The sequence below is a fragment of the Tupaia chinensis genome, unplaced genomic scaffold (assembly GCF_000334495.1).
Source record: "Tupaia chinensis unplaced genomic scaffold, TupChi_1.0 Scaffold000521_1, whole genome shotgun sequence".
NCBI lineage: Eukaryota > Metazoa > Chordata > Mammalia > Scandentia > Tupaiidae > Tupaia > Tupaia belangeri.
Window position 1 is genome coordinate 427,297 of NW_006160034.1, and position 7,947 is coordinate 435,243.

General features: G+C 44.7%; 1 long non-coding RNA gene across 2 annotated transcripts in view; it reads right to left on the reverse strand.

Annotated features, from left to right (window-relative positions):
• Positions 1-1,690: 1,690 nt before the first annotated feature.
• LOC102496457 (uncharacterized) overlaps positions 1,691-7,947 on the reverse strand; it is a 24,365-nt gene continuing 18,108 nt past the window's right edge. Inside the window, exon 3 of one of the 2 annotated variants that reach the window (XR_335740.3) lies at positions 1,691-1,763. This is a non-coding gene — a long non-coding RNA (uncharacterized LOC102496457). Of the gene's footprint in view, positions 1,767-7,947 lie in introns of both variants that reach the window. The other variant, XR_335739.3, reaches the window with a different exon arrangement.

Genomic DNA, 7,947 nt, shown 5'->3' on the forward strand with positions numbered 1-7,947 from the left:
TGATCGCTGGTGTCCCCGCCTGGTTTTCCGGTGTTAAAGTTAGGTCCGCTGTGACCTCACATTAAAGGATAAATACACCAGGGTAGAAGCCAGGGCAGGTCACCAGACTCTTAACTCTGTCGGTCTGGCAAGCACATGTGCCCTATAGCAAAAATCTTTAAAAAAAAAAAGAAAATGAGGAAAAAAAATGAGATTATCCTAAGAATAGTCCTCCTTCTCATTTAGATATGTTTTATTAAATTTACTAAGGAAAAACATGTATATTATACAACTAAATACAAACTAAACAAGTGAAATTGTATGACAACTATACTCAAAATAGACTACTCAATACTCCCTCATCCACAGAAGAATAACTCTTACTCAACCACAGAAGCACAAAAGAATTTGAGGGAATGTCAGAAATACAATTCAGAATATTCATAGTGAAAGAGAGGAGGGGTTCTTTCCAGAATCTGATGGAGATAGGTACAATAAAAAAAAAAAAAAAGAACTTTTTCCCAACAACGACAAAATACACTTTTTTCTTTTTTTTTTCTTTTTTTTTTTTTTTTTTGAGAGGTTTTTGCTATAGGGCGCCTGCACTCCCAGACAGAGAGACAGAAAATGAGAAATCAACCCCCAGGGGGGCATGGCCACGCCGCAATCCCTTCTCCTCCGACAGGCCAGGCCTGAGTTTTAAGCCACTGGGGTCGACTATGTGGGAGTCCAGCATAACTGCTGGTCCTACCCATTCACCAACTATTTTTTTTTTTTGAGAGGTTTTTGCCATAGGGCATGTGTGCTCGCCAGACAGAGAGAGACAGAGAGACAGAAAGCAAGAAATCACCCCCCAGGGGGGATGGCCACACCGCAATCCCTTCTCCTCCGACACGCCAGGCCTGAGTTTTAAGCCACTGGGGTTGACTATGTGGGAGTCCAGCGCCATAGCCACTACGCTAACTGCTAGTCCCCCCTCCACCAACTCTTAATGCAAAGCATTCTTCCTGGGACATTAGTGAAAAAAAGCACAGAGAGGAAGGTGGGTTTTCACCCTCAGCATTCTCTGAAGTCTTAAAGCCTTAAACGTGTATAATGTTTAAAACACTCATCGCTTGCTAAAAGGAATGAGAAGCAAAAAGTGAGGTCAGACACAATTTAGGAAGGACTCTGGAAGAGCCTGAAGAAAATAAGTGTATTGGTTTGAGAGATGAAACAGTTTCCTACCGAAAGGATTCTTCGAGATGGCCTTGAAAAGTAGACAGAATTTTAACTCACTTGAACATTTAGGAGAGAGGCGCAGTGAGAAAAGAATCAAGCAAGGGAGGGCTTTCAGAAGTGTTAGACCTGGGGCTTTTGCAGTGTGGTGGTTAAAGGAGCCCACTCCCACATGGCCGGCGCTGGTTCTCATCTTGGCCCTGGTAGCTTGAGAGACAGGCCAGGTGTGTGTTTGTGCATGCCTGGTTCCATCCCGGGGGGCCCTAAAACACCAGGCAGAGCAGGGTCAGATGCACCTATGATCCTGGCCGGGGGGAATCGTCCCATGGAGAGACCCTGGCGAGCATGCATCTTTCCCTCTGTGTGTGTGTGTGTGTGTGTGTGTGTGTGTGTGTGTGTGTGTCTTTCTCTCTCAAAGTAAATTTAAAAAGAAAAAATGTAGAAGGAACAGACGACGATAGGGAACTGGAATGTCCCCAGTGTAACGTGGACATGATTATGCCGTCTGAAGATCTAGGCCCGAGGCTTCCATCTCATGGATCTGCAAGCTCGCTGTTAATGCTGTTCTACTGGTGAAAAGAAAGTCGACATAAGACAGTTATTCAAATATTTCAAAATAAATCATTGACTAGTTTTTACAAAGTGTAAAATTTTTCAACTTCCTGCTTTGCTTTGCCCGTGATTAAATAGCTGGCAAAAATTGGAGGCTCACTACAAAAAGCACGGGGGAGGTAGAAGAGGAAATGGCCCCTGGGTAGCTAAGCCACGGTTAGATGGAGCAGGTTAGGGAGCAGCAGTTAGCGTAATGGCTATGTCGCTGAACTCCCATGTAGCCGAGTCCTGGATCCGGTGGCTTAAACTCATGCCGGGCACATGTCCATGTGTGCCCAAGATCCCGAGAGGAGAATGGAGGAGAAGGGATTGCAGCGTGGCCATCCCCCCTGGGGGGTGATTTCTCGCTTTCTGTATCTCTGTCTCTCTCTGTCTGGCGAGCGCACACATCCTATAGCAAAAACCTCTCCAAAAAAAAAAAGAGTAGGTTACTGTTTAGGTAGATAGCAGAATCATGGAATGCTGCAAGGTGAAGTGTCCATCACATCCTTTTTTTTAAGAATTATTTTATTTCATTTATTAGTAGTATTTAATTTGACCAGAGAGAGAAACAGAAAGTAAGAAAGCAACCCACCACGTCCAGGATTCAAACCACAGTTGGCCATGTGGGAGTCCAGCACCTTAACAACCATGCCACCTGCTGGTCCCACTCTCCCTCACATCTTTTTTTTTTTTTGCTATAGGGCGTGTGCGCTTGCCAGACAGAGACAGAAAGCGAGAAATCACCCCCCAGGGGGGATGACCACACCGCAATCCCTTCTCCTCCATTCTACTCCCAGGATCTTGGGCACACATGGACATGTGCCCGGCATGAGTTTAAGTCACCGGGTCCGGGACTCAAACCGTGGTCGACTACATGGGAGTCCAGAGAGATAGCCATTACGCTAACTGCTGGTCCCCCACCATCCATCACATCTTAAGCTCCTTCATGGCACATCTCATGCCTACAATGTATATTGTAGGTTGTGAATACACATTATTTGGATTGAGTTAGTTACTCGCTTTCATTTTTCCAGCCTGCAAGCCCTAGCCTGTGTCTACACAACTACCACCCGTTAGAGGGAGGAAACTCGTGGTGTAAATGTGTATGTGAGTATGGGAAGCAGTTTACCAATCGTTTACGCCTTTGGTACTATCCATGGAAGTTTCCTAGTGAAAAGTCTTCACAGGAACTACCTGCAGGCAAGTTTATAGGACACCTTTATGTGCATCCCTGCACCCCTAAAAAATGAGGCAAAAAAATGACCTCCTATAAAACCTATGAACCTTCACATTTCCTAATTTGTATCCCTCTCTGACCCGGACATCTTGACAGAATTAAAAACTGAAGTTTTTCGTGATATCCCATTTCTTCAGCATACATTAAACCATAGCGGAAAGAAAGAACAGTAGATTCTTAAAAGGAGACTTTCTGCATAACTCAGAGGAACTCAAGCGAAGAGAATGTCATTTCATGCTGAAATCCAGATGATTGATCTACAAACCCTTACCTATATATAAAGGGGAAAAAAATGTTTTGAGAACAAAGATAGAATGGAATTTTTCTTTCTGACCAAAAAAAAAAAAAAAACCACGGATTCCACCCTTCCACCCAATGGTAACTTCTTGGCATTTGCTAGGGTAGATTAGATGATAACTTAGGGGAAAGGTACCGCCCATGTGATTTGCCAGGCACCCTGTGTGTGCCTGCGTTTGGGATTTTCAAAATACTCAGTGCAGCTTCCAGTACTTGAGCCTGGAAATTCATTGCCCTAGTTTACTGCCCTCTCCTTGTAAGGAAATAAAACATCTTTTTTTAGTAGTCATTGGACCTTACTGATATTCAATAAAACTTCAAATGTTAGTAGCCCTTTTTAGTGACTTTTTTGTTTTTTAATGAGAGAGGTGGAGGAGAGAAGTAGGTGTTTTTTTTTGAGCCTCCCCACACACAGGGTCTCACCATCTGATCCTCTGTCCCACCTTTCCAGTCCGCCAGGACTGTAGGCACACACTGTTGACCCAGCCTGTCCAGGTGGCTGAGACCCAAACCTGGTCTCCCATGCAGCCCCAGGCTCAGGCAGTAGTGTCCGACAGGTGCACCACCATGACGGGCCTTAATGACATTTTTATTGAGTATTAGAAAAAAATTCCAATTTAAAGAAAAAAAAAAATCACTGCCTATGGTGTGGTGATTAAGGCATTGGACTCCCATAGGGCCAACTGTGGTTCAAGTCCCGTGCCTGGCAGCTTACTTTCTCACTTTCCTTCCCTCTCTCTCTTTCTGTCTTTCTTTGGTCAAGTTTAAAACTAATAATAACAAATTAAATCAAATAAGCTAATTCTTAAAAAAAAAAAAAAAAAAAAAAGCAATTGCCTATACACAGGTAGAAACTCAAAATTTTAGCATAGAAGTTCATGGAATTGTTTAAGTTAAAAATGATCCACACCAGCTTTACTGCATTTCGAACATTTTAAAATCATTTTTTCCCTTGAATATGTCACACAAAGGTAGACACTTTGAAAAGGACAGCTTCGTTATCAATAAGTATGCTACCCAGCGCGTACCTTTTTTTTAAATGTCAGAGGGTATTTGTGCATGCCAGAGAAAAAGAGAAATAGAGAAGGCACCCCCATAATGACACCTAGGGACAGCACAATCCTTTTTTCTTTCATGTCTCCATCCTGTCAAGAGCCTGAAGCCACCAGGGCCAGTATTCAAACCACAGTCAATCATCCAGCTCCCAAAGCATAGTGCTTAACCACTGGGCTATAGGGCTGGCCCCAAAGCGTACCTTCTAAGACAAAATATCAATGCAATAGTGTCGTTGATAGGGGACAGAGACTAGGTTGATTGTTTTGGCTTTCTGGTTTCTCATCTCTGTTTTTGTTCTTAAGTGACTTGTAAGTAGGTAGCCCATTTGCAGTGTTCTCTCTTTTTCTTCTATTTTAATATTTGCTATAGGGCATGTGCACTCACTAGAGAGAGGGCAAGTGAGAAATCACCCTGCAGAAGGGACGGCCACACTACAATTCCATCTCTTCGGGATTCGGGGTGTGTATGCACATATGCCAGGCATGATTCTCCAGCCTCCAGGTCTGGGACTCGAACTACTCAGCCGGCCGTGTGGGAGTTCAGCACCTTAACTCCACGCCACCTGCTGGCCCTGCAATGTTCTCTTACGAGACTATAACAGACCCGTCAGTCTGCATTGAAATGCACCATCACCGCATCCCACCTCGGCAGTCCATATAAATGCATACCGTGGAGTGACTGTCAACACCCACCAGCTAAGTTCTGAACTGCTTACTGGTTGAGGTCTCTGAGAGGTCCCTGAAAGTGGTAGGTTAGCATTTCTGTCATCTGGATGGAGGTGGCAGTTCAAACCGGAAATGACACATCAGGAGGTTAACGTCAAGCTGATAGGAAGGGACCTTACTTTTTCATCCCCTCGCTCTCTGGGGTCTGAACTTTGAGCTGTTGCCGGTAGCCCATGGTAGAAGAATGCCGACTTCTGTCAGGTAGTGGCATGCTTGCTGTTCTCCCTCTTCCAATCCGAGCTACCTGGAGAAGCCACATGGAGAACAACCAAGGGCTTCGGGTGACAGCCCCAGCTGAACTGCCAGCCAGCAGCCATAACCAGCTGCCTGCCACGGGAGTGGGCCATCTTGAATACTTCAGCCCGGTTGAGCCGTCAGATGACAACAGCCCCTGCCAACCCCACGTGGGTCTAGTTAACCCGCACTAAAACCATGAGAGATAGATAATAAATACTTGTTGATCTAACCATTGGATTTTGGGTTGTTTGTTATGAAACAACAGATAGAAAGCCGAAATATCAGATAAAACAGCTTATCTAGTTTGGGGTTACTCTCTGAACAAAATGAAAAAATTTAAATGTTTCATCCAGGTCATAGGCATGCTGCAATTCAGAATCCCTATAATTGGGTCCATTGGTTTTTTTCTGTTTTGTTTTGTTTTTTTAATTTGCTACAAGATGCATGTGCTTGTAGAGAAAGCACCCCCCAAGAGGAATGGTCACACACAATCCCTTCTCCATTCTTCTCTTGGGATTCTGAGCATGCACACACATGCACCCAGCCTCCCTGCAAACCACTGGGTCCAGGACTCAAAACAGCACCATCAGCCATCTGGAATCCAGTGCCCCAATCACCAGGCCATGGGCTGGCCCAGTTGGGCCCGTTGTTCAAGAGGGTGGTAACTGTATTTAGCCATTCAGGTAAGAGGGAGTTTTGTGGGGTCATATTTGGGATTATAAGGTCTGCAGAGAAATTTACAAGGAGTTCTTTTTCTCTTTGTTGCTAACTGAGAAGACTTGAGTTTCATTTTATTAAAGGACATACCCCTTTTCTTATACACGCCAGATGATTTTCTGTGCTGAGAAACATGTACAAGTTCAAATCCACTAAGACGCAAAGAAGTACAAGTTATGATAGTATCAAGATAACACCTTCACCTTTCTCATGGCAAATATGGATAGTACCTGACATCAGCAAAGGGGAAAGGTACATTCTCATGTGCTGCAAATGCACATCGCTGAGACGCATATTGGCAATATACTGCACTTCCAGCCTGAAGAATGCAGCCCAGGGGCCAGCAGGTGGCGTGGTGATTAAGGGTGTTGTACTCCCACATGGCCAACCGTGGTTCAAGTCCTGGACCTGGCAGCTTCCTTTCTCACTTTCTCTCTCTCTCTCACTCTGTCCCTCTCTGGTCAAATTAAAATAAATACATAAAATGAATAGAGTCAAATAAAGTAATTCTTTAAAAAAAAAAAAAGAAAGAAAGAAAGCAAGCAAGCAAGCAAGCAAGCAAGCAGCCCAGGCATAACCAGGAGTTCACACTTAGAATTAAAGTCATAGTCATGGGCAGCTCCACGACCTGGTGGTAGAGGAAACCAGATCCCACATGGCTGACTCCATGACTCGAGGCCCAGACCCAGAGGCTCAAGAAACATGCCGAACATGTGCGCATGAGTGCTCAGAATTTGGAAAGGAGGGAGAAAGGGAGAAGGGCTTGCAGTGCAACATTCTCTATAGAACACTTAGAATTAAAGTCATAGTCATGGGCAGCTCCACGACCTGGTGGTAGAGGAAACCAGATCCCACATGGCTGACTCCATGACTCGAGGCCCAGACCCAGAGGCTCAAGAAACATGCCGAACATGTGCGCATGAGTGCTCAGAATTTGGAAAGGAGGGAGAAAGGGAGAAGGGCTTGCAGTGCAACATTCTCTATAGAAAGTGCTTCTCTCTCTCTCTCTCTCTCTTTCCCCCCTTATGTCTCTGGCAAGCACACATGCCCTCCAACCAAAAACAGAAAAAGTCATATTCACTCTTCACTCTAGTACTTATAATTTCAGAAACCTAGGAACACTCTAAATTCTAAATGTCTAACACACACACAGAAAGGAGTTGGTTAGCTGGCAAGTGGCATGGTGGTTAAGGGCGCTAGACTCCCACATGGCCAACCCGGATCTGGTGACTTGCTTTCTCTCTCTCTCTCTCTCTCTCTCTATCTCTCTCTCTCTCTCCCTCCCTCCCTCCCCATCTCTCTCCCTCTCTCTCTCTCTATCTCTCTCTCTCTCTCCCTCCCTCCCTCCCCTTCCCTCTCTGGTCAAATTAAAATAAATAAATAAAGTTAAATAAAATAAGAAAGGAGTTGGTTAGATAAATGATTATTCTTCCATCAAAGGTATTGGAGGTAGTTACTGGACATAGAAAATTTTCATGATATATTAACTCAAGAAGCTTTTTTTTTTATATAGGTTTTTTCCTTAGGGCATGTGCACTTGCCGGAGAGAGAGACAGAGATAGTGAGAAGGAAAGCAAGACATCACCCCCCAGGAGGGATGGCCACGCTGCAATCCCTTCTCATCCATTCTCGTCCCAGGATCTTGGGCATGCACGCACACGTTCCCGGTGTGAGTTTCAAGCTGCCAAGTCTGGGACTCAAACCATGGGCGACCATGTGGGAGTCCAGTGACTGAACTGCTACACAGTTAAGGGTAACCCATCCACTGGCCCCAGCCAAGAGGCTCTTTACATTTTAGAGTCAGGTGCCACCAATGCTATGGTACTAAATGAGACCAAACAATTTTTTTTTGAGAGGTTTTTTTTTTTTTTTTGCTATTGGGGACGG